General features: G+C 46.4%; 1 protein-coding gene across 3 annotated transcripts in view; it reads left to right on the top strand.

The window, feature by feature from the left end:
* RPH3A (rabphilin 3A) overlaps positions 1 to 25,795 on the top strand; it is a 344,016-nt gene that overhangs the window by 230,008 nt on the left and 88,213 nt on the right. Inside the window, exons 1-2 of one of the 3 annotated variants that reach the window (XM_024256359.3) lie at positions 4,015 to 4,384; positions 4,515 to 4,635. The exons of 1 other annotated variant lie outside the window; for it this stretch is intronic. The gene's annotated coding sequence lies outside the window, so the exon portion shown is untranslated. 3 annotated transcript variants of the gene reach the window in all.

The following is a 25,795-nucleotide window of genomic DNA, read 5'->3' on the forward strand; positions in this document are numbered from 1 at the left end:
CTTGGTTCAAATTCCAGTCTCACCACTTATGAACTCAATGGCCTCAGGCTAGTTGCTTTAGGAGTCTCAGTTTCATAAAACAGAAATGGAACCATTATCATCCTGAAACGGGATTGTTGGGAGGATGAGATGATGCCGCTGCACACATACAAATTGTTCAGGAGGTAGTGGGTAGCATTTGTTGCTGTAGCTATTACTACCATCATCATTTCCCATCCTCTTTGGGGTGATGGAAAGTCTTACTGGGCTGCCTCTGCTCCATAAAACAAGGGTAGAGCAAGGCAGCTTGCTGAATTGGGGCCTGAAGAATCTTCGCAATGTTCTATCATTGAATGAAGCCTCGAGAGCATCAGACCCTGGCTGGGCTTAGCCTTGAGGAGTCTGGGTTTCGAGGTGTCTCCCTGCTGCAGTGCCACAGGCTGGTGGAGCTTACAGCAGCAGCTGGTTCTTTGAACAAAGGGTTCTCCAGCAGCACCCGGGACAGAAGGGGGTTTGGCAGTGGTGACCAGGGAGGTGGGCAGGGTGGGGCAAGGTCCCCTGACAAGACAAGGCTAGTTCCTAGATGGCGTGGTCACCAGAGAGGGTGCAGAGCTCCGGTTTCAACCATATTATTATTTTTTAATTTTGCTGCAAAGTCCTTGTTTCAATGAAGGCTTGGGCAGATGCCCAGTATGCAAAACAGTTAAAAGCACCACTAACTGTTGTAGTGAAACCAGAGTGGAGGGTCAGTTGAGGCCTCTTTTCATGTCCACAGGGGCCTCTAGGGAGCCTGGTTTTGGAAAAACTGGCAGGGTCGTGAAAACCAGGCTTTGGAGTCAGACAGACCTGAGATTTGCACCCCTGCCTCTGCTGCTCCCTGGTTGTGTGAGCTTGGGGGCTTCACATCACCTGTCTGAACCTTCATCTTCTTGTCTGCAAACAGGGCAATAATAGCACCCACTTCAGGTAGTTGAGAAGTGTGAGGATAATCACTGTAAAGTGCTTAGTACAATGCCTGACACATGGCAGGTGTCTAGGTATGCAGCAGGTGGTAGCTATTGTCATTCCCTAAGGGAGAGCTGAATTCATGAGAGGCCTTCCCAGAATACATGCCTAATGGCTGGGGAAGCTGTGAGAAATTCTTTGGGATTGGAAGCCAAGAGGCCTGGGAAATACTTGGGTTGTGATTCCACCACCAGAATCCTAAATGACTTTCATTTCTCCTTGAGCTTCTTGAATCACTCTTCAAATGTTTATTGAGGCAGCCAGGTGTGGTGGCTCACACCTGTAATCCCAGCACTTTGGGAGGTCGACGTGGGGAGGTCGCTTGAGGTCAGGAGTTCGAGACAAGCCTGACCAACATGGCGAAACCCCGTCTCTGCTAAAAATACAAAAATTAGCCAGGCATGGGGCGCATGCCTGTCCCAGCTATTTGGGTGGTTGAGGCATGAGAACCTCTTGAATCCAGGAGGTGGAGGTTGCAGTGAGGTGAGATCTCACCACTGCACTCCAGCCTGTGTGACAGAGCAAGACTCTGTCTCAAATAAAACAAACGAAATTGTTTATTGAGGGTTTCCTATGTGCCTGGGACTGCCCTAGGCAATAGACCACAGGTCCTGGCATCTGAAAGGCTTGCATTCTATACTCAACTCTGCTACTTCCTAGCTCTTTGACTATGGACAAGTCACTTCTCCTCTCTGGTCCCCAGTTTCTTCATCTGTAAAGTGAGGACACTGAATTTATGTCACAGGATCATCCCAGAAAATATTCGATGAAATTTTTCCCCTCAAACTTGTAGAATGCATTTGAAATGGACTCTGAGAGAGACATCCTGGAGCATGTTCTTTGGAATCATACAACCCTGAGTTTGAATGCTATGTCTGTAACTTACTGTGAAGCCTCAAGCAAGGAATTTTATTTATTGAGTCTAAGTTTTCTCATTTGCAAGATGGGAATAATACTAGTGTCCTGAAAGGGTCATGGTGAGGACTTCAGAAGATGATACATGTAAAGTTCCTAGCAGAAGGGCTAGCACATAGTAGGTTTTCAATAGCTGCCGTCATTGCCACTACCACCACCACCATAATCATCACCATCAACATCATCAGCATAATCATTGTCAATCAACACCATCACTATAATCATCACTATGATTACCATCATGATGACAATTACTACCACCACCACCACCACCACTGAGGCAGGAGGATCATTTGAGGCCAGGAGTTCGAGACCAGCTGGGGCAATATAGTGAGACCCATCTCTGCCAAAAAAAAAAAAATAAAATAAGCAGGGTATGTTCTTGTTGCACCTTTAGTCCGAGCTACTGGAGAGGCTGGGGTGGGAGGATCACTTCAGCCCAGGAGTTCAAGGTTTCAGTGAGCTATGATTGCACCACTACACTTCAGCTTGGGTGACAGAGTGAGACACTGTCTTTTTTTTTTTTTTTTTTGAGATGGAGTTTCACTTTCATTGCCCAGGCTGGGGTGTAATGGCGCAACTTTGGCTCACTGCAGCCTCTGCCTCCCAGGTTCATGTGATTCTCCTGCCTCCACCTCCCAGGTAGCTGGGATTACAGGTGCACACCACCATGCCCAGCTATTTTTGTGTATTTTTAGTAGAGATGGGGTTTCACCATGTTGGCCAGGCTGATCTTAAACTCCTGACCTTAGGTAATCCACCTGCCTCGACCTCCCTAAGTGCTGGGATTACAGGAATGAGACACCGCGCCTGGCAGAGACACTGTCTTAAAAAATTGTTTTTTAAATGAAGCTCTAAATGTTCTCATTTTAACTCCTGGGTCTCATGGGGAGAAGTAAGTGACAAATGTAGTAGTTAACCCTGGGCCATCTGGATGGGAGGCTTTAGATATGAGTCTCCAATAGAGAGAGTTCTCCTTCACTTTGCAGAGAAGTTCTAAGCAGATCTTGGTCTGTTTGAGATTTCCTGGCCTTTTTCCAATTTGAGCCCTTTCCCAAAGTTAGGAGGAATAGGACTCTTGAGATATGGAGCACTGGGAGCCATGGGAATCCATTCATCTTTATATATTTCTCCTTTTGATACTTTTATTTCATTGTCCATATAGCGATTTCACTTCAGAAAGCCAGTCTGGATCTTTTGGGGAAGGGTCTTTGGCCAAGGCTCAATGGTCTGATTTAGACCAAAAATTTCCTTCATTCTACTCAAACCACATGCTGAAGGGTGAGGTTGGCACATGCCATCCTAGATTGGCTGTCAATTCCTTTATCGCTCTGTCCAAACATTTGTGTTTTAGGACAGGTTATGGATCATGAAATCATGGCAGTTCACAGCTTGGGTATTCTTATTGTTGCATTTTAACCTCTTGCTTCCTATCTTTAGGAAAAATAAGGTCGTTATGTTATCATTTTTACAGATGGGACTTGGAAACATTAAATGACTTTTCCAGAGTTGTAAGGGGGCTGGATCTGACTTCCAGAAAACCATCAAGTGCTTATTCAACTAAGCCACCCTGCCCCTTAGAAATTTCCATTTCTTACGCCTCAGCTTTTCTGCTCTGAATTCTGAGAAACTCCAGGTACTCAGAAATCTGCAGCAATGTGGGTGAGGACAGGTCATCTGGGCGAAACTTTGAGGGGAAAAACCACTTAGGGAGCCCCGCACACTGGGGCCAAGCTCTTGTCTGAGCAGAGAGGAGCAGGACTGGGGGCGTGTGGGAGACAGGGGCTGTGAAGTTATAGTTCCTTTGCTCTGAGAGTGAGCGACAGTATTAGAACAAGTGTGTGGTAGGTAAGCTGTCACTGACTAGACTGTGTGATGTCGAGAAGTCCCGTCCCCCACCCCTCCGGACTCCCCCTTCTCTGCTTTAACCATCCAATTACTTAACTTCTCTTCCTAGGGGTTCTCTTCCCGCCCATCCCCTCCTCCGCCGCATCCTAGCGCTGTCCGTGGTGCTGAACGCCAATCACCTGGTTGCCGTTTCGACCAGCTGGGATCTCTGGTGTGCCCAACCTCCCCTCCCGGCCTCCCACCTTTCTTTCTCCAGGCACCGCACACATAAATCACGGGTGGGAGGCAGGCTTGGTTCCCGCTTGGTTCCCCCTGCACTGGGAAGCTGCCGCCCCGCTTCCCTTGCTCACACAGGGCTTTGCAGTAGTGGTGGCAGCCGCGGCAGAAACCGGCTCTGGGGAAGCAATTGATTCGTCTACTGCCAGCAGCCCGGCAGCCCGGAGTTGCCTACGCGGACTGGAAAGGAAGGGAGAAGGGAGAGAGAGAGAAAGAGAGAGAGAGAGAGAGAGAGAGAGAGAGAGAGAGACTGACTCACAGAGCGAAAACCTTCATCCATGTGGAGGACAGTCTGAGGGAGCCACTGTCCCTTGTCCACTGACTCACTGGCTGGTCCGAGTTTTCTCCGCTTCTGGCAGTGGTATTTCTTTTTGTCTTGGTCCTGCATGATTTAGGGGTAGTTGATGTGTCTGTGTGTCTACGTGTGTGCACTGGTGCTTTGATTTTATTTTGGGAAGAGTAGGAGAGTCAAATGAACAATTTTCTTTCAGGCACCTCCACTGAGCTTTTAAACCAAGTCATTGGGACTTAGCGTCTTCCTACCCGGCAGGGAAGGGAGGAGTTGGCAAGAATTTGGCTCACCCATTCCCCCTGCAATCCTCCAGCGTCGCGGTAAGTGAAATTCTCCTGAGTTGTGCAGATGGGCTAGGGGTATTGGAATCCCAATTGTGATGTGTGTTCATGAGCTGGTGGGGTAAAGGGTAGTTGGGAGGAGAAGGGTATCGAGGAACGACTATGCTTATTTGCCTACATCCTGCAGTGTTTTATCACCTAAGCGGCATCCCAAAGCCAAATGAGATTTTGGCTTAGTGCCCAGGGAGGGGGTAAAACGTGCTCATATTGTAGGCAATGCGATCAAGATTGTGGCTTCTGCCCAATTTGCCCTCTCCTTTGCAGCAGAAGCTGGTGAAAGTAGCCGGCAGTTCTCTGAGAGAGTTAACCCTTCGTGGGGCTGGCTAGTCTGGCATGGAGGGACTCTGGGTATTCTGACTTAGCAAGTGAGTGCTTATTCCTGGAGGGGAGGGGGTCACCTGAGACTGGAAGGGTAACTTTTGCCTAGGCACACTGGGTAAGATTTGCACAGGACAGAGCTTAGATTGTACCCTGTTCCAGGAACAGCTGAGTAATTTAATTGTGGTGATTTTTGCGAGGTTGGCTGTTCACGCTTTCCTGAGATGGAAGACCTGGGAGCCAGGAAAGGGCCACACTCTGCTTGGGATGAGTGGTCAGGCTGGCCAGAAGAGAGCAGCCACTGCCTGCAGAGGAGATGATGTTTTATTTTCACAGGTGGTGTAACCTGTAAGTGATTGTATGGGGGAGCGTCCTGGCACTAGCTTGGGAGATTCTATCCTTCTGTTCATCTCAGAAGGAAGGAGGGGAACAAAGCTTGTTCAAATTCTGGGGAAAGATTCCAGGCTTCAGCTTCAGTTTTGTTCCAGGGTAGACCGTCCCTCTGCACTAGTTTCTTTTTCCAAGATCCTGATGGGGAAAGAGGCTCCACCAACCTGTTAGTGAGTGGGAAGTGGAAGTACCTTGAAACTGAATCCAAAAGCTCACATTTAATTTTGAAATACTTTTGATGCTAATCTGTGACCCATCAAAAGGGGATTTCACTTTGCTTTCTGCTTTGATTACATCTACTTTTCTAGAAATGAATGCCCTTATTTTTAGCATCTTTGCTATTATCTCAGGGGCCACCTCAGTGTTCTGCACCCCCAAGGATTTCCTTTTTAGATTCTTGCTCTTGGAGGTGGGAGGAATAAAACAACAGCCAGAGATTGGCAAGCCTGAAATATAAGCAGGGTTCACTCATTCCTTTTTTCTCTAGCCCCATAGCCAAGAAGAGATGCTGAAATCCCAGAGCATGTGCCTGCTCAGGCAGGACATATGAGGCAGAAGAGGAGGGTTGTCCAGTGGTTAGTGCCAAAGATTTGGTTCTCAAAATCCCTAACTTCTCTTCCTAGCTTCCCTTGCTGGGTGACCTTGAGGAGGAAGTTGCCTTAGATTCCTCACTGGGAAGCCTTGAGTGTGAATAATGAATGTGTGGAAATTTTGTTCAAATAAAGAACCACAGATCTGGCTATGGGTGATATTTAAAGTATTGAAATCGGTACTAATTGATCAGAATGGCTAGGGTCCTGGAATAGGGCATCTTAGGGGGCCCCTGCTGTACTGAGTGTTAATCTTTTAATTGCTGGATTATGGAGAGGTTTGGGGAGATCTTAGGGGGCTATCAAGACAGCCACAGAGGCCTCAGGGCAGCATCCCCATTTAATTTTAATACTTTTATTTTATTTTAATATTTTTAACAACTGGTTTAGCCATGCGGTATGTGCCAGCCCAGCTGGGATAGCTAAGACTTGGGTGTCCAGATGTGGACACTTCCCAAATATCTCTCCACTGCCTCACTTCCTTAGGGATGGCCAAGATCCAAGAGGCCGCCCTCCCTCCTCCCCCGTCACATTTGAAGTGGTGCATTGTGGTGCACCAGGGAGAGGGAAACAGAAGCTTCTGGAAAGAGCCTTGGACTTGGGTCAGGAGACCTGGGTTCCAGTCCCAGCTGTCTCCCCTTTCTGGGCCTTGGTTTCCCCATCTATGCAATGGGGCAGTCTGTCTGGGTGGCCCTAAGTCCCCTTCCAGTTCTGGGGTTCTCTGACTATGAGATAGGTATGTGTGTGAGTGTGAGTGACTGCACATGCCCACATTTCTAGGAAGGGTTAGCACTGTGCTTGAGAATTTATCCTGTGTCGGGGAGAGGCACTGTTTGGGGTGAATGGGGATAGGGGAGTCTCTTGTGAGAACTTTGCTAGGTTTCTAGAATCCTGAGCTCAGCTGGAAAGGGGTCTGCTTTATTTATGGCCTCAGATGCACGGAGATGTAGATTTTGCAGCACTTGAAGGCTCCAAAGAGACTCTTCTCAGGAGTAGCAGCAAGGACTCCTTGGAGAGGCTCTGCTCTGAAAAGATGCATATACACACAAACACACAACATCAGGGGGTTAGTGGATCCTCCGTAATGCCCATGTGAGCACCCCTCCAAGTTCAGGAACTCTGATTTAGTCTAACCCTTTCCAGGGGGGCCCAGAGAGGAAAAACAATTTGCCCAAGACCACACAGTAGGTTATGGCAGCAACATATAAACCCACCATTATGAAGACCAAGGTGTCATCCCCTCACTTCTGGCTCCAGCAGCCCCTACTCCCCCGATCCAGCCTGAGGTACAGAGGAAGGACGTTCAGCAGTGTCTCTCCAGCCCATGCTGGTAATCAGGAAGCTTAACCATGGAGACAAATGTGGACATTTCGTTTCTTGTTGGCAGGAGAGAGGCAGAAGGCAGAGATTCTGTGATTCCACAGGGGTAGCCTGGAAAGTCAGTGCCCCCAGCCCACTTTGCCTTTCTCCTTCTTATTGCTCCGTACACAGACTGGCTGCTTTGTCTGAAGATGTGCATTTGGTTGGGGTGGCTGCTCTTGGGCTTTCTTTGTAGGCTGTGACATTATGCTTTAACTCTTTCCCGCTCTGTGAATGGGTCCTACAGAGTTTATGGCTTTCCAATAAAAACCACCATGACACATGGACCTGTCTTCTGCCCTTCACCCTCATTCAGTGGGGAGCTGATTGTAATTGCAGATAAGTCAGGAATTGATGTGAAGCCAATGAGAAGAAAACGGTGTGGTTTATTTCTGTTAAGAGCTGTGGCCATAATCTGGGATAAAAATAATTCTGGGACCCAGTCATGGTGGGCTGAAGCTGATGATTTTAAATAATTCACCTACCACCCAGGGTGGAGAGCCTTGATGTGCTGAAAGAGTGAAGGAGGCACTGCAGAAATAGCCCCCTCCTTTCTGTGCCTCACACCTGTCTACTTCCCTAACCAGCCAGGGGCTGCAGTGTGGGCTCTGGGGGCAGTCAGACCTTAGTTCTAATTTTGACTCTGGCATTTCCTTGCTGTGTGACTTCAGGCAAGGCCCTTAACCTCTCTGAGCTCAGTTTCTTCAATTAGGTTTATTAGGGTAGCATGATATAGGGATTAAGAGGATGGGCTCTGGAAATAAATTTCTTAGGGTTAGATCTTGATCCTAGCACTTTCTGGTTGTGTCACTTCACCTCTCTGGACCTCAATTTTCCCATCTACAAAATGGGAATAAGAATGCAGTTGTGAGAATTTTAAGAGTTAATGATCACTTTATACTGAGTCTGGCAAGGAGTAAATGTCCAACAAATGTTCACAATGGGGGCGATGTTGGTGATGGTAACAGTGAAATCACCCCTGACCAAAACGAGTAGGGTGAGGTAGAGGAAGGTGAGTTCTTTGGGCTAGTTGTGTAGCTGTGTGACTCACAAGAGGGAGGACAAAGCTTGGAGACAGGAGCTGCCAGCCCCTCTTGTTCCCCACTGCAGTTTCCCAGTTGCTGCACGTCCCCAGAACTCAGTTTCTTCATCTGTGAAATGGGCATAATGACTCCCTCTCTGTTTGGCTTGTGAGGCTCTAAGCAACTAGCAGGGGAGTCATGAGCCTGGGGGGTAGGCCCCAGAGAAGAATTCTAGGAGGAGAAGCCCTGGCAACCACTCAGTCTTTTGTTCCTTCAAGTCCCTGGGAGGTTTTTGCTGAATCATCCCAGGCTATAAGCTCTGAGCCGTGTATTTTCTCTAGGAAACCTGAGCCTTCCTTCCCCTCCCTGGGAAGTACCTATGGCACTTCTTTGTAGGAGTCCTCAGGTGCTACAGAGTGAGATCCTTAAGGGCCAAGGCTGTGCTGTCTTCATTTCTGGTGTCCAGGTCAGCACACAGCAGGTGCTCAGCAATGACTTACTGAGTGAATGAATGAATGAAGCTCAAATGATTTACTAGCGAACATGTCAGTTTGGGGCCTGTGGTCCAGCCAGAGGCCTGCACACAGTAGGTGCTCAGTTAGTATTGATTATGATGAGTCATTGGTGAAAGGTTTGAAAGGACTTGGCTCCTGCCTCAGATTTGCTACAGGCAAAGGACAGGCCTCTCTCTCTTCCTGCCATTGCTGTTTATCATGCATTGCGCATTTATTGAATACCTACAGTATGCCTGGCACCATGATGGGCATTGGGAATAAAATGGCAATAAAGACACAGTCCTGGCCCAGTGGGGTGGTTCATGCCTGTAATCCCAGCCCTTTGGGAGGCCAAGGTGGGTGGATTACTTGAGGTCAGGAGCTCAAGACCAGCCTGGTCAACATGGTAAATCCCAGTCTCTACTAAAAATACAAAAATTAGCTTGGTGTGGTGGTGTGTGCCTGTAACCCCAGCTATCTGGGTGGCTAAGGCAGGAGAATCACTTGAACCCGGGAGATAGAGGTTACAGTGAGTCGAGATCACACCACTGTACTCCAGCCTAGGGCAAGACTCTGTCTCAAAAAAAAAGACACGATCCCTTTTGGGACTTAGATAAAGTAAGTGGCTACCTACATAATGTGATCTTTGGTGGGGGGGTGTGGCACAAAGAGGGCTCCCTGAGTCACCCAAAGATATTCAGTTCACTGATACCTGAAATTTCCATAATTCAAGTTTCATTCTTTTTCTTAAGGCTCTGCTCTTGGTTAAAGAGCAGATGCTTTGGAGTGAGTTAATGCATCCAGCCTTATTAGTCATTTACACTTTAATGAGAAGCTATAAGAGCCTTTCCTAAAAGTGAAGCAGGCTTGGTTTCTTGGAGCAGGGGGAGGGGCTGCATTACTAGTCTTGCAGGCAAAAGAGGGGCAAAGAACAGAGAAAGGTGGTTGTTGCTGGATTTACATTCTGTTGGGGGGTAAAAAGCTCTTGATCCCTGGAGTCATCTGATTTCCTTTCTGCTACTGAATCCCACAGGAGCGTGACCTGGATTTAGCATGTCGCTCCCATTCCCTGCTAACCTCAGACAATTCCAAGGAGTCATTTTTTGCTAGGCAGGACCCCAGGACTCAGTTTCTCAGGTAGATTTGTGACAAGGCCTTAATAATCAGCTGTCCAGCCAGGCCAGGTCTTTGGGATTTGCAGGCAGTGGCTTTAAGAGGGAACGAAAAAAATTTTTTTTTTTTTTTTTTGTGATAGGATCTTGCTCTGTCACCCGGGCTGGAGTACAGTGGCATGATGATCATAGCTCACTGCAGCCTTGAACTCCTGGGCTCAAGCGATCCTCTTGTCTCAGCCTCCCAAGTAGCTGGAACTACAGGCATGACCATGCTGGGCTAATTGTTTAATTTTTTTGTGAAATGGAAGTCTCTCTATGTTGCTCAGGCTGGTCTCAAACTCCTGGGCTCAAGCTATCCTCCTACCTCGGCCTCCCGAAGTGCTGGGATTCCAGCTGTGAGCCACTGCACCCAGCCAAAAGTGATTCTTCTTAGCCCAACTCTGCTCCCCATTTGGGCCAGGAAAAGAGGGGAGGCAGCAGTGCTGAGGGCCCAGGCTGCTGTACGCAATGTCACTGTGGTTTCCTCGAAGTAATTATCTTGCTGTCATTGGTTTTAATGATATAACACACGCTTAAATCTCTTTGTAATGGAGCCCTGTCAGACTCTGGTTTAGTAATCCATCCAGTGAGCAAGATAACATGCCTCAGGAAGCTGGGTTTTTTACCACCCCCTGCAATTAATCAACAAGAGGAAACTCATCTGACAGCATCATAATGATGTTTGGTTCGTGAAGGATTTATTTAGAGAGCGAGGGGGGAAAATAGCTTCTCATCTCTCAATATAATCTGAGTGAGTTCATTCAGCTGCCTTTTTCTTTTTCCTCTCTTTCTTTTCCTTTTCTTCCTCTTTAATGCACCTACACAATGACGAGTGGTGACTTGTGAATGGAAGCAGCTTTCAGCAGAGAACATATTATGTAAGCAGGTTTTGGTGCCAGCCATTGATGGCGGGGTGGCGTTCTGGGGCTGCAGAGAAGAGAGATGGTTTCTCGAAGTTCGTTGGGAGGCTTTTCATGCAAGGTGCTGCCAAACAGCATCTGCGTGGTCCGCTCCATTGCACATCTTCCTCCCTGTCCCCTTTCCCCTTTCCCTCTCTGCCTTCCTGTGTTTTTCCTCTGTCACTGTGGTGCTAAGTTCCCAAGTCTCTGTCTTTATCTCTCCCCCTCTCTCTCCTTTTCCCTGCTCCTGTCTCCTTACTTTTCCCACCCCTTAAATAATTCCCTGCTTTCTCCTTGCAGTCTCTCTTTTCTCCCCATCTTTCCCTCTCTCCCTTTCTCTCTCCTCTGCCCCGGCCTCTCTTCCTTTCCTTTTCTCTCTCTCTCTCCATCTTCCTCCTCTCCTAACTCCTCTGCCTTCCTCATCTCATCTTTAAGACACACAGAAATTACTTATAAAGGGAATGTGTTTGTGAATTCATGAGACTCCAGGTGATGAGGGCTCCAAATAGGGTCACCAACCATTCAGGTTTGCTTGGAGCTGAAGGGGGTCCTGGGATATAGGACTTTGTGTTAAAACTGAGAGGCAGACCAGGCATGATGGCTCGCACTTGTAATCCCTGCACTTTGGGAAGCCAGGGCAGGAAGATCGCTTGGAGCCAGGAGTTTGAGACCAGCCTGGGCAACATGTGAGACTCCTGTCTCTATAAAAAAGTTAAACAATTAGCTGGGCATGGTGGTACACACCTGTAGTCCCAGCTACTTGGGAGGTTGAGGCAGGAGGATCACTTGAGCCCAGGAGGCTGAGGCTGCAGTGAGCTGTGGTTGTGCCACTGTACTACAGCCTGGGTGACAGGGTGAGACCCTGTGTCTAAGACAAAATGAAACAACAACAAAAAAGAATGGAGAGAGGCCTGGGCAAACTGTGATGAGTTGGTCATCTTACCTCCAAGCCAAATGCTTGGAATTTTGTAGAATTTTCAAAAGGCCAAAGATTCAGCTTTCTGGGTGAGTTGCCTGCCTTTCTGCTCTGGTGGCACACAGTGGTTCTGAAGCCCTCCTAGGCTTGGCATTTTCTGCATGGCTCCGGCATGGACTATCTAGACACACAAAGGCCTGTCCCTCAGAGCTCAGAGGTCAGTCATGGGCAGGAGACTTACTCCCTTCACCTTCCCTAACCCCTGTCCCTGACAAGACTGATCACCCAGCTAGTTATTTGCTCACCCCGGGGGATATCGGGTAGAGATTGCAGATGGTTCAATGCCCGAGCTTCTCAAACTTGAGCCTGCATCAGAACCCCTTGCAGGAGTTGTTAAAACACAGAGTTTGTGATTCAGTGGGACTAGGATGGAGCCCAAGAATTTGCACACCAAACGAGTTCCCAGGCAGTGTTGATGCTGCTGGCCCAGGGACCACACTGTGAGAACCCCTGCTCTAGACTCATTCCCCCATTCCCTCCTTTCCAGACAAGTCTTGTACACTGTTCTAGGCATTGCAGACTCAGCAGTGAGGGAGCCAGAGTTCCCTGCCCCCTGAAGCCAACAGCCCAGTGGGTGGCAAAACCAATAAACAAGTAAACACATAAACAAGAAAACTCCAGACCGCGTGAAGCGCCATGAAGGAAGGAGATAGGAAGACTCGATGGAGAGTGACAAGTGATGGGTTGGGGGAGGGAGGGGCGAGACTAACTTATTAAAAGGGCAGCCAGTGGAGGCTGAGTTTCTAGGAGGAAATAGCCATGCATAGATGGTGAAGGGAGGGATGAGCCACACCTGGGAAGTGGGGGCAGTAAGTGCAAAAGCAGAGACAACTGTGGTGGCCACAAAGGACAGACAGATGGCTGGTGTGAGTGGGGTGAGGGTCACGTGATAGGGACAAAGGGAGACAGGGTCCTGGTTAGGCAGGACCTCCCAGGGTAGCCAAGGAGTCTGGGTTTGATTTTATTTTGCAGGGAGGGTTTTATGCCAGAGTGATGTGACTTAATTTACAGTGTTCGTAATGATTGTTTTGGTCTCTGAGTGGAGAGGGGAGTGCAGGAGGTGGAGTGGAAGCCAGGAGACCAGTGAGGGGAGCTGTGATGGGGCAGGGACCAGGTGATGGCAGAGAAGAAGGTGGTGACATTTGGGGTGAATTCTGCAGGAGTGCAGACAGGCTTTACTGATGGATCAGACATAAGGGGAGAAGGCCAGAGGAATCAGGGTCCACTCCGTGGGACAGAAACTATTCCTGGCAATGGTGCAGCACTTGTGATCCTAGGGACAGGGAGAGGGGCCTTGGCTGTAACCAAGGGCCAATGGGTTACGAGACAAGAACCCAGCAGTATGTGCAGAGTCAAGGCCTTTCAGGGAGCTCTGCAAATGCCCATTCCATGCTGGCTAAAATGCACGGTTCCCCACTCCCCAGAAGAAAAGGCAGCAGCCTGAGTTTTTTGTTTTTTGTTTTTCTCTCCCATGAATAGTGGCTGCATTAATCTATCAGCATGAAGCAGGATATCACTTGGCAAAGGGGATGACACCCTGTGAAGTGGCAAGCTGGGGTGTCTGGCCAAGCCTTTCTCCAGGGGCTGCGGGAAAGGCTGCTGGATGTGATGGAAGACATGAGCTTCTGGTGTCTGCAGCTTCCTCTCTGATCTGATCTGAACCTGTTGCTCCTGGAGCTAGCTAGGCCCATTCAAAAAAGAACCAGCCAGACTGGGCTTGCACCTAAGGATGAAAGCAGGAGAAGCCAGCATTTGGAGCAGGAGCTGGGCCCTTGGCGGGGAAGGAGACTCATCACACAGAGCACGCAGCAGGCTTGCCTTTCAGATAGAACCTGCCGCTGTTTCTGTAGATGTTCTTTCTTCCTTTTTCTTTTCCTTGGAAGGGTTTATCTGACTGGGCAGGCCTATGTAGCCAGCCTTGGCCAACTTCTGCAGAGGGGTCCAGGCATGTCTTCTCATCTGAATGATGGATAAGTGCTTCGAGGAAAGCTCCCGAGGGAGAAATAAATGGTGCACACTCATGTTGGTGACCCGGAGTGGGACTGTGCTTTTGATTATAATGAAAGGGGAACTGGCCTCATTTGTAGCCTCTCTGTTATTCACGGAGGACTCTTGTGCTTTGTGGATTAGAAGAATCTTTGTTAGGGTGCGAGATGATGAGAATTGAGTTATTTTTCCCTTCCTGGTACACAGCCGTCATTGATCCTTGCCCACCTCTTCCTCCGTTTTTCATTATTTATTCTCTTTTTTCCTCATACCCCATTCCCCTCCATTCATAGACAACCCTATGCTACTCTGTTTATGCGTATTTCTATTGCTTGCATATGTCCCTTCAAAACACGTATTTTTATAGATCTCATAGGTTCTCACTTCTTTTCCACTCAGCAGTATATTTTTAAGATCCATCCACGTTGCAAGGTGGCATCTAATCTTTTGTTTCTAATTGTTGCTTTTCTCCAAGGCATCAGTCCCCTTTTTTTTTTTCTCCATTTTTCTTATGTGAGTTTCCCTCCAGCAACCCAGAGTATTTCTGAATTTTTTTTTCTCTGCGCTGGCCAGCTGGGATTCTTTCAGGACAGGAAGACTCATTTTAATAGAGATTTAATGATTGTTTGGGCAACACAGGTAGATGCTTTACTCTTTCACTTTTGATTCTTTGCCTAACAAATGCTGAGTGTACTCATGACATCAGACACCACGCATGCATAGAGGGAGGCAGAAGAGAGCAGCTGGTTCTGGAGCTGGATGGACACGGGTTCGAATCCTGCCTCTGCTACCCACTGGCTGTGTGACCTTTGCCAAAGTGACTTAGTCTCTCTGAGCCTTGGTTTCTTCTGTAAGATGGGGATAATGCTAGTATTCATTTTATAAGCCTGCTTGAGAGTGAAATAAGATGATGCCTAGTGTGCTTTGTGTGATTAAAGTTTTTTTAAAAGTCCCCTGGGTGGTTAGGTAAATAGATGTTTTTATCCGCTCCAAGTTCTGCTGGGTCTGCCTGCTGTGCTGTGTGTGTATGTGTGTGAGTGTGTGTATGTGGTGCTGTGAATGTAGGGGGTATGGTGCGAGCATGTGTGTGTGAGTGGTGTGTGTGGGAATGTGTGAGTGCACATGTGTGTGTTCAGGATGGTCTCCTGGCTCAGGCTGAGACGTTGCCCCCCTCTTAAATGGCTACTTCCCACTCTGTGTGGAGAGACCCTGCTCCCATCTGGAGTAGAAACGCTGGCTCCTCACCACCTCTGTCCATTCCCCAGGGCCTCTGTCCACTCCCCAGGGCCTCTGTCCTCTCTCCAGGGCCTGGGTTTCCTCATGTAACACCGACGTTGCCTCTGAGAATAGATTGGTGAAAGCAGAAAGGCTCATTTTGTCCTGAAAATGCTCAGAGGGTAAAAGCTTCAGCGGCTGGAAGTGGGAGTCCTTGAGTGGCCAGAGAGGCCCCCAGAAGCTGTCCAAAGCCTGGGATTGAGAAGACTCCAGATCTGAAAAATTCTTCATCTGGTTGTCATGGCAGCGGGTCTGGATGGGAGCCTTTGTACCAATTGGTTACTATGGGGTGGTCATTTCTTGTTAACACCACCTGTGAGGGCAGCCCCAGGTCTCCACAGCGGGGTGGTCTCTGACGTCCTGAGGGGCTCCTCACCTGCTTTCAGTGTTACATCACCCTATTGCTAGGAAGGGCACTGAGTTAAGAGTCTGTCCATTTGGGTACAAGTTCCAGATATGCTTGATAATTCATCCTCTCCCTCTCTCCCAGATAGAGAGAGGGAGAGGATGAATTATCAGGGAGAGGATGAATTAAGGCCCATGGATGTCCATGTGCTTCTTCATGGAGTCGCAGAGCACTCTATGTGGGCTGCCCTACCCTTTGGGTTACATGGCTGACCTTCTTCAATCCTCATGAAGCCTTGGGAAGGAGATATTGTTATTATTATTACCATTTTGCAGATGAGGACACAGGCTACAGAAGATAAGGCGGCCTCAGGTCCCCCAATTTACACTGTCTACTTACTATTTGCAATTGTGAAGATAAAGCAACTTAAAAGTGCTTTTTAAAAAATAAATAATATAATTAATAATAAAAAATAAATAATAAGGCTCTACAGAAATCGATTCTTTAGTCTTCAGCTCCTTCCAGCTTGGATGCAATGCATGGACATCATTCCAATAAAGGATTGGACACACTGGCCAGGACGAGGCAGTATGCGCAGTCCTTAGAAGCACAGCTGCTGTCCCCAGACCACCTGGATTGGAATTCCAGCTGCAATACTTGCCAGCCTGTGACCCTAGGCAAGTTACTTGGCCTCTCTGGCCTCAGTTTACTCACCTGTAAGATGGGAATAATAATAGTACCTCCCTCATAGAGTGGCTGTGAGAATTCCATGAGTTAATACAATATGAAGCACCCAGACACTGCTGGATACATGCAAATTGTTTGTTATTGTATAGGACTTGAATTTTTTTAAAAAATTACTTTTAGATTCAGTTTTGTTTCACAATAACTTTTTGAAGAGGAGAGTTGGAATTACTTCCTCCATTACAGATGAAGGAACTGTGCCCCATAGAGGCAAACCAATTTCCCAAGATCGCAAGATTAGTTAGGAACGAAAACCAGGTTCAGTCGTCAGGGATGACAGTGGCCAAATCATAAATCTCCTAAGCATGGCGGGTCCACCGGGCCAACTGCAGTCACAGACAGGCTGGAAAAAAGCAGACAGTGAATTTGGTGGTCTCAGGATCCTTCCCAGTGGATCCCATCAGGTGGAGCTGTGAGCACTTTCAGGTGGATGCAAGTGGTCACTGCACCTGCTCCAAGCCACAGACCACCAGACCACCCAACAGTGCTTGCTTCTCAGAGGGTGGAAAGTTGAAACCACACCCCTGCATGTGCCATCAGCAAACTGTTGGGCTCTCTGTTCTTTAGCCCCATCCATTGGTTGGTTGAAGCCTGGGATGTATGTGTGCACCAGGCACGTGTGGCCCTCGTGACAGCTTGCTGGCTGGTGATAGAGCACAACAGTTAGGACCTCAGCACAGAAAGCCAGGCTCCCTGGGCCCACATCTCCACTTCACCCCTTCCTAGCTGTGCAGACTTGATTGATTACCACAGCCCCCTGTACTTCAGTTTCTTCCAGCTGCAGAGTGGGGATCTGCTAGTAACAGCAGATATCTCCTAGGGTTCTTGTAAAGATCAAATGGGTTCCTACCTCTTAGGAATGAACCTCTTAGGATGCTATCATTGTCATCATTATTTCATAGCAGCCAATACAAACTCTTTTTTTCGTCTTTGGATTTTCCTAATTCAGGAAGGCTCCTGAAGTTTCTTTACTTATGCTGGTGGTTTCCAAACTCAGATCTGGCCTGTGACAAAGTTTCCACTGGCCTTGGTGAAAGGAGAAGAACTAGGCAGTTATAGGTGGGCAAAATGTTGCTGAAAATGTTGCCGACCGAATTTTCCTAGAAAAAACAAACAAACAAACCCCTATCCTGACCATATCTCTTTTCTGCTTATTTAACGTTAAAATATATTTTTAAAAAATAAAACATTAGCAATGTATGGTAGCATTTTTTTAAACAAAAGATTGGTGCCCCTTTTCTGTAAATAAAAACAACAACAATGCAAGTGGACAGCCCTAAATTTGGAAGAAAATTTTACTCATCTGAGAAATTCAAATGTCTGGGTGCTAATTTTGTCCAGTCATGAACCTTAGTGGTTATAACATTTTAGTGTGTGTACGAATCTTCTGGGATATATATATATTTTTTAATGCAGATGCTCAAGGCCTATCCCCAGAAATTCTGATTCAGAAGGTTTAGGGTCACACCAGGAATCTGCAGTGTAAAAAGTTTCCTGAGTGATTCGGGAATGATTCATGGGTCATTCTGGGAGGAGGATGAATCCTCTTTTTCACTGCCTGGGAAATGGGCTTGAGTTTCTCCAGTGAGGGGACTCTGCACCCGCAGAGGTGCCCTGTGCATTGTCAGAAAGGGCCAGTTAGCTAGGTCATCCTTCCTGATTTGACTTAAGCCTGAGTCCCATCACTCTTGATTGTTTTGCCTTCTGGAGCCCAACTGAAGAAATAATATTCCTAAGACAGAGTTTGCTCGTTAACAGCCAAATGCACATTAGGGGGCAGTTGTGTGAGGTTAAAAGCACATGTTCATTTTTTTAAAAAGGGGATAATTCAGAAGTGAATGTCTAGTCTCTGAATTGCTATGTGGGACCGCCCTCAACCAACATACAATTATTCATCTATTCATTTGATAAATATTTATTGACCATCTACTAGCATGTAAATCACAGCCCCAAATATAACCTACAATGTTCATATTTTCCCAATAAAATGATGAATCTATCTCTCCCTCCAAAAAATGTTTTGCCCAACTTGAATAAATAACCCACTAGGGATGTAAATGGACTTGTCAAATGTCTATTAGTATTTGATTCATTAATTGTATTATACTCACATACTTAAAACCACATGGTTATATAAAATAAGCAATTCACCCACACAACTTTTCTTTCACCACCGATACATATTGAGGAAATAATTAAACCAGGAAAGTAAGGAAGGTTTTATAACTTTAGTAAAAGTCTCTTACTGCAAATACCTTTTATTGACAAATAGGAAGGGAAGATATACCACTTGGAGTTGCATGATGGTTGAAAAAATTGAGAAAGAATTTGCTTATTTTGTTTTTAAAAAGAAAGCACATTGGGAGAAAACAGAATGCTGAACAGTGTGAAAAACGTTTTAAGAACCTGGAAAGAAAGTGATTTTCAGCCTGGTACAGTGGCTCACGCCTGTAATCCCAGCACTTTGGGAGGCTGGGGTGGGCGGATCACTTGAGGCCAGGAATTTGAGACCAGCTTGGCCAACATGGTGAAACTCTGTCTCTACTAAAAATGCAAAAATTAGCCAGGCATAGTGGCAGGTGCCTGTAATCCCAGCTACTCAGGAGGCTGAGGCATTGCTTAAACCCAGGAGGTGGAGGTTGTAGTGAGTCGAGATCATGCCACTGCACTCCAGCCTGGGTGACAGAGAGAGACTCTCTCCCATTTGGTTGGGAGGAATCCTCATCTTCTAGTTGGTAGTTTATAGTATGTGATAGGCACTGTGCTCAGTGCTGGGATATAGTAGAAAACAATTTAGATGTGGAATCTTCCCGTGAGCAGGTAGAAAATTATTCAAATGGCTGTATAATGATAAATGAAGGCAAAGATTCTAAAGAGAGGGGCACAGTTCACAAAGAAATTTGACCTAATCTTGGAGGGCTTCCCAGAGGAAGTGACGTTTGACCTGAGATCTGAAGGATGAATAGGAGTTAACTGAGTAAAGAGAGGAGGAAAAAAAACAGTTTTCTTGGCAGTGGGAGCAATATGTACAAAGGCCCTGAGGTAGCAGTGCAGGATCTGAAAGAAGGCCAGCATGGTTAGAGTGTGAGATGTGAGGGTGAGATGAGGCGGGTGGTGCCTCCAGGGCCATGCAATCAAGACAAATCAAGCAATTTGTCTTGATTCTGAGAGCAATGGGGTCTCACAAGCAGAAGGGTGACCTGATGTGATCCATATTTTGAAAAGGCCATCCTGCCTGCAATGCAGGGTTCACATGAAGGCGCAGAACTTGGGGAGGCTTGATGAAAACTTCAAACTGGCCCAGAAAGGGCTGCATTTATAGGCCGAGCCCTCCACCCTCCGCTCCTCTTCACAGCACCAACCCCCTGGAGATGAATAGGACAATAGGACCCCTCTCTACCCAGAGGGAGATTTTGTTCTGCAATCTACCACAGATGTGGGGCCCCTTCCTGAGAAGCAGGGGGCTCAGAGTAGAGGAAGGGAGTAGAAATAATTGCTCATCTATCTGGGTTCAGGTTCCAGCTCTGCTGCTCTGTGGTCTTGAACGAGTTACCAAATCTCTCTGCATCTCAGTTTCTTCATCTGGGAAATGAAGATAACAATAACAACTACCTTATTGGGTTGTTTTGGGAATTTACCAAGTCAATATATTGTGTTTGCTTGGACCAAAGCTTGGCACTTTGTAGGTGCTCAGCAAACATTAGTCACTGTTATTTTAATGAGGATGATGAAATCTCTGAGCTTGATGTGCTGGAAAAGGTCCTGTTAGTCCTTTCCACCTTCTGTCCACTACCCACCTCTTTCAGATCTTTCTTCAAATGCCATCTTATTTAAAATTGCACCTCCCTCCCCAGAACTCTGCCTCCTCCTTCTCCATTTTCCTCCCTGGCACTTGGCACCATGTACCTGCTGTCTACTTTAATTATTTATTTTGTCCATCATCTATTCCCCCCACTAGAATGTCAGCACCACCAGAAAAGGATAATTTGACTGTTCTATTTACCACTATATCTCCAGTACACTATTCCCTAGTGTCTGGCATGGAGTAGGTGCTCAGTAAGTATCTGTTGTATAAATAAACACTAACGGTCAACCTAATGATCTTTGCTCTTATTCAAAACCTTACCCTCTCTCCAGATGACTCTAACTAACCTAATGGGTCATTAAACAGCAACACCAGCAAAGAGGGGAAAAATCCCCAAGCCTTAGAAGGGCTGCAGGATGAGCAGGGAAGGTGTGGAGGCTCTGGGGATTTTGTTGATGGAGAAGAACGTGAAGGTCTTTTATGAAACCAGCTCCGCAGCCTGATCTTTCTAACCTGATTAATCACATTAAGCCTTTGTCAATATCAACATTACCTCAGCCCCAGCCGCAGCAGCTGGTGGAGCGGCAGGCTTATTCAATATTTAAGAAGACCTGCATTGCAGGCAAGGGTTTGGGCCGCTAGTGGAAGAGCAAGCAGTAAGTGCTCAGGGGCAGTCTCTTAAGTGGTGGATTATTTTTGAAAAGGAAAGAAACAAGAAAAGAGAAAGGCAACAAGCCCTCAGCCTCCCCTGGCTTTCCCCAGTTTCTGGTAGAGGTTGAGCAGCACGCCTGAGTTACTAGCTATGATTCAGGACAAGACAGTGTTGCTAGAAGGGAAACCATGAACCAGAACATTTGGTCTCCTGGGTTTGATTTTCTAGCATTGCATAAAGTGGCGGTTCTCAGAATGCGATCCACAGACCAGCAGTACCAGTATTGCCTGGAACTTACTAGAAATGCAAATTCTTGGGCTCTGTTCCAGTCCTCCTGAATCAGAAGCTCTGGGTCTGAGGAGCGGGTATGAATTTGTGCCTTAAGGATCCCTCCAGGTGATTCTGATGTGCTTTCAAATTTGAGGTGCACTGGCTTGAAGGAAGGGTGGGATTGCAGGCAGGTGGCTCTTGGCCCTGGCTGTGCATTATAAACACCTGGGGAACTTTAGCAATATAGCCATGCCAGGACTCAGCCCTAGAGTTTCTTCTTTAGTTGGTTTGGATGGGGTCCTTGCATTGACGTTTTAACCCTGCCTCCAAGGTGATCCTAGCGCAGAACTAGGATGTGACTGTTCACAACCTGCCTGGCTTTGGTGAGTTATCTTAGCTCACAGATCCTCAATGCTGGCATCTGTATAATGGACCCTAAACCTCCCAAACTAAGGATGGGACTTGCAACAAAATCATGAGGCTTAAGACAAATGCTCTTGTCTTGTGAAACATCTGAGAGCTGTTGTTTGGTATGCCAATGGGGAGTTCATGAGGGTTTCCTGGGATATGCCAGTATCTTTTGACCATTCTTGACCATTTCCTTCTGGCGGCCTGTTCTGCCTCTTCTCATCGTGGGGATCTGGGGCCACAAGAACCCTCACTATACAAGCATTTTAAAAGAACATTGCAGGCTCCTCTGTGTGGAGATAACTGTCCCTGGGAGAGGAGAGGATGACATGAAGCACTAAGGGCAGAAAAAAACAAGGGGAAATAGGTGTAAATTCAAACCTTATGGGCTGTGGTTGGCAATGAGGACTTCATGCTAGCATATTATTACTCCACAATAGGAGTTACCAGTTTTTGAGCATTTGCTATGGGCCAGCACCATGCCAGGAGCTCTGCATGCCTCATTTCATCCCCTTCTTCCACCAGCCCTGGGAAGAGGGTACAATTATAACCAGCATTTTCCAGACAAGGAAAGGGAGGCACAGAGGTTAAGGAACTTGCCGAGTTCCAGGTTAGCAAGGGACAGAGCCAGGACTAGCCCCTGTGACATGTCTGGAGTTAACCACTTCATGTCAAACAGGTCCCTAGGCTCTCTAGGAAAGGTAATTACTGAGGAGAGGCACTAACATTGTCTCCAGAAACATGGAGTGAAGTGGCTCAGGGCGGAGTTGAACATCACCTTTCCCCACCTCCTTTTACCTGTAAATTCTGACCCTAATCACAATGCCTCCTCCTGCTGGCTTCAGTTCTATATGACAAGAGCTTGGCATTCCATTTCTATGGCTTCGGTATCCCCAGATCCCTCAATGAACAAGAACTACATGAAAAAGTAAACAGGCCTGCTGGGGACATTTCAGCTTCCTTTCTTGGTTCCTCAGACTCCAAACTAAGAAATAAATCTGCAAAATCTCAACGCTTCTTTAAGAAGGAAATGACCTTGAAGTTTTCCTTTCTTTCCTCAAGAAAGAGCTGGAAATCAGGGCTGAATGAATTCAGTCCTCACTTGTCCTCAGCTTTGAAAGATGGGAACCCTCCTAAACCCTCAAATGCAGCTCCCATCAGTGACCGATTTTATTGTAGAAACTAAACTGGCAGCCTGGCTGGGGATGAACCACTTGCAACTATCCCTCACTCACCCTTAGCTCGCTGCAGACCTTCCACTTCTGAGCATGCTCTGCGGATGCTGGAGATTGACAATACACTTATAAACCCATTTGCTGCTTGGGCCTGGTTCGTTATCTGATCAGACTGCAGAAAGGCTGTGTGCTAGATGATCCCTGTAAGTTTTCTGTCCCTGGTAAATCCGCAATCCAATGTGTTCACTCTTGGCAGGTTTCTTTTCTTCCACTTTACCTCCTTCTGCCCCCACAAAAGTGATGGCAGAGGAACCAGGTCGAAATGTACTGTTAGTTTCTTGTGGGAGAAGCTGGCCCAAAAACAACCCCTAAGGATGGTATGTTGTATGTTCCTGGCACTTTTCCTCCCAAATTGGCTATTTGCATCAACTATCTCATTATCTGCCCCTTGACTCCACCATATTCTGAAAAACAAAATAGATAACAGCCTAAATTACTAACGTCTGTCCCACTTAATATTCTTCATTGTAAGAGGAAAAGTGAAACTGTAAAAATGCCTTTTGATTAATCTAGTACTCATACATTTGTATATTGTATAATATTAATTATGTATATAATACATTATACTATATTATTTGTTTTATATATAATACATATTTTTTGTGTGTACATATCTGTGTGTGTGTGTGTATAGATAAAGAGAGAGAGAGGGAGTCAATTCCCATTACTCATGATAGTTATGTTCTGCAAAGTTGCCACAAACACTGAACTAGTAAATACTGAACCACATTGCTCCTAGGAGAAATACAGGGTTAGGTTCCTACGAGTTTTGGTTGCAGTATCTTCAACTGATCAAATAGCCTTGTTTTATGTGTGTTTCTGTTTAAAGATACCTCATTTAATACATTACTGATTCCATTAACAGGCTTCCAATATCTTCAACTGACCAATACATAACCTTGTCTTATGTGTATTTCTGTGTAAAGACACCTCATTTAATATACTGTTGATTCCATTAACACTGAACTTGTGGCCAATAGCATGAGGCCTTTATTCAGTTCAAAAGCACTGAACAAATTGTATCATATGCATTATTTTCTCTGTAAGGCACATGACAGCCTTCCTGCTCCTAGGAACACTCAATAGCACTATGCTTGGGGGCCATTTTTAAACAGCAAAATTACCAACAAAATGTGCAAAAATGCAAAAAAAGTGTGGCACTAAATAGACACCCCCCCCCAAAAAAAGATACCTGATTACAGCATAAGAGCTGAAACAAGAAGAAAGAGACCTGCTTTGTTCACCTTCAGCTAGGAGCATGCATGTGAGATGACTCAAACATTTTGGTCACTCTGTGTGTGTCTGTGAATGAACATGAAAAGGTCACACGTATTGATTTTGGGGATTCCAAATTTTAGCAAGTAGGCAAATTTGCAAATATGGAATTCACAAATAATGAGTATTGGCTATGTGTGTGTATGTATCTGCATTCATCATGACTACACTGATTGCAAACCTTACTCAAATTAGTTCAAGTGATACCAAAGGACACTTATTTGCTAATGTAATTGAAGGGTCCCCCGCATGGTGGAGGCATGACTGGATCCAGAGGCTCAACAATAGGCTAGAACTGAGTTCTCATCATCTCATCATTCTGCTTTCTTCTGGGTTGGCCTCCCTTCCAGGCAGACTTCTCCACCTGGTAGAACCCACCAAGTCCAAGTTTGTCTCATCCAGCTTCAGTTTAGTAGAAAAAAAAAAAGAGCATCTTCTTTCTAGGATTGCAACAAAAGTCTGAGCATTGAGTCTAATTGGCTTGGATTGGGGAACTTATCCAACTATGAGTCAATTATATGTAGTTACAAGGGGGAATATGCTGACTGGTGAGGCCAGAGTCACGTGAGAACCCCTGGAGCTAAGAATTGAGGCCAGCCCCATCAGAACACCATGGTCTGAGGGAAAGGATGCCTCCTTTAAAAACAAAACCAAACTGGGGTGTTAGTACCAGGAGAAGGAGGAACTGGTGTCCACTCCCCATACCTCCATGGAACTTTCAGTCTTGTGGAGGATGATTTCTTGAACCAGCAAAAGCTAAGCCATGAGCTTCTGAATCCCAAATACATTAAAAATTCAGAGAAGAAAGAATGGATTGAAGAAGGCATGTGGGAGAGGTGAGAGTTGAGCTAGGATTTTAGGGCTTACAGGGAGAAACCAGCATTTCAGGGTGTGAAAAAAGTTTTACATCATTCTATGCCATCTTGATAGCTGCATGAATCTCAAGGAGAAGTGTAAGTCAAGTCATACATGGTACATGGTTGGTGGATCCCAGCTTGTAGAAAGTGTATCAATTTCTGATTCTATCCCCTTCTCTCTCTCTCTCTCCCCCCTCTCCCTCTCTCTCCCCCTCTCTCCCTCTCTCCCTCACATACACACAAAAACCCTTTGTATATTTATTCATTCACTAAAACCGAGGAGAGGAGGAGTAATGTGTATGTGCTACTGTCTATGGTGCTGAACTACAGCTCTGGCCTTCTGATTTCTATCTCTTTGCAAACCTTCTTTGAGCCAATGTATACAAATTACTTAGTGCAATCCCTAGCATACAGTAGGTGATAACTACATTATAGCTCTATTTGGCAGATTTGATATCTGGAGATGACGACAAGGGCAACTTCATCCTCTTTATTTAACCACGTGCCAGGCATTGTTCTAAGCACTTTACAAGTACTAACTCATTTAATCCTTTAACATCCCTGTAAGATAGGTGCTGTTATCATCCTTGTTTTTCATAGAAGGAAAGAAAGGCATAGAGAGGTTAAGTAACCATCTTAACATCACACAACTAGAAAGAGGCAGAGTGGGGACTTGAATCTTGACAGCTCAGCACCTCTCAGCCTCTGCACTCTTTTGCCTCCAGGGATTTGAGTCATAACACTCGCCTGCCTTGGTGATTGGGGAGACCAAGGGCTTTGTGAATTGCAGAGTTCTCCATCTACAGTACTTGATGTTTTGAGGGCTGTTTTCATGGGGGCAAGAAGAGAAGAAGAAGAAGATTGTGGTCCATTCATGTTCTCCAGCCAATACTGGCCAAGGTTTTCTTTTCTGTTTCTTTCCCCTACCTGGTGCCTGGAAAGGAGGGGGGAATGGATAGAGGCAGGCCTTGAAGATTTATTATTCATGAGAACTAAGAGAAGCTTTTCACTGTTTCTGAAGTGGACTTGGATTTCTTAAAATCCACACCCCAGGGAAGTGAACACAGCTGGACTGTGTGAGGCA

The sequence above is a fragment of the Pongo abelii genome, chromosome 10, assembly GCF_028885655.2.
Source record: "Pongo abelii isolate AG06213 chromosome 10, NHGRI_mPonAbe1-v2.0_pri, whole genome shotgun sequence".
Lineage (NCBI taxonomy): Eukaryota > Metazoa > Chordata > Mammalia > Primates > Hominidae > Pongo > Pongo abelii.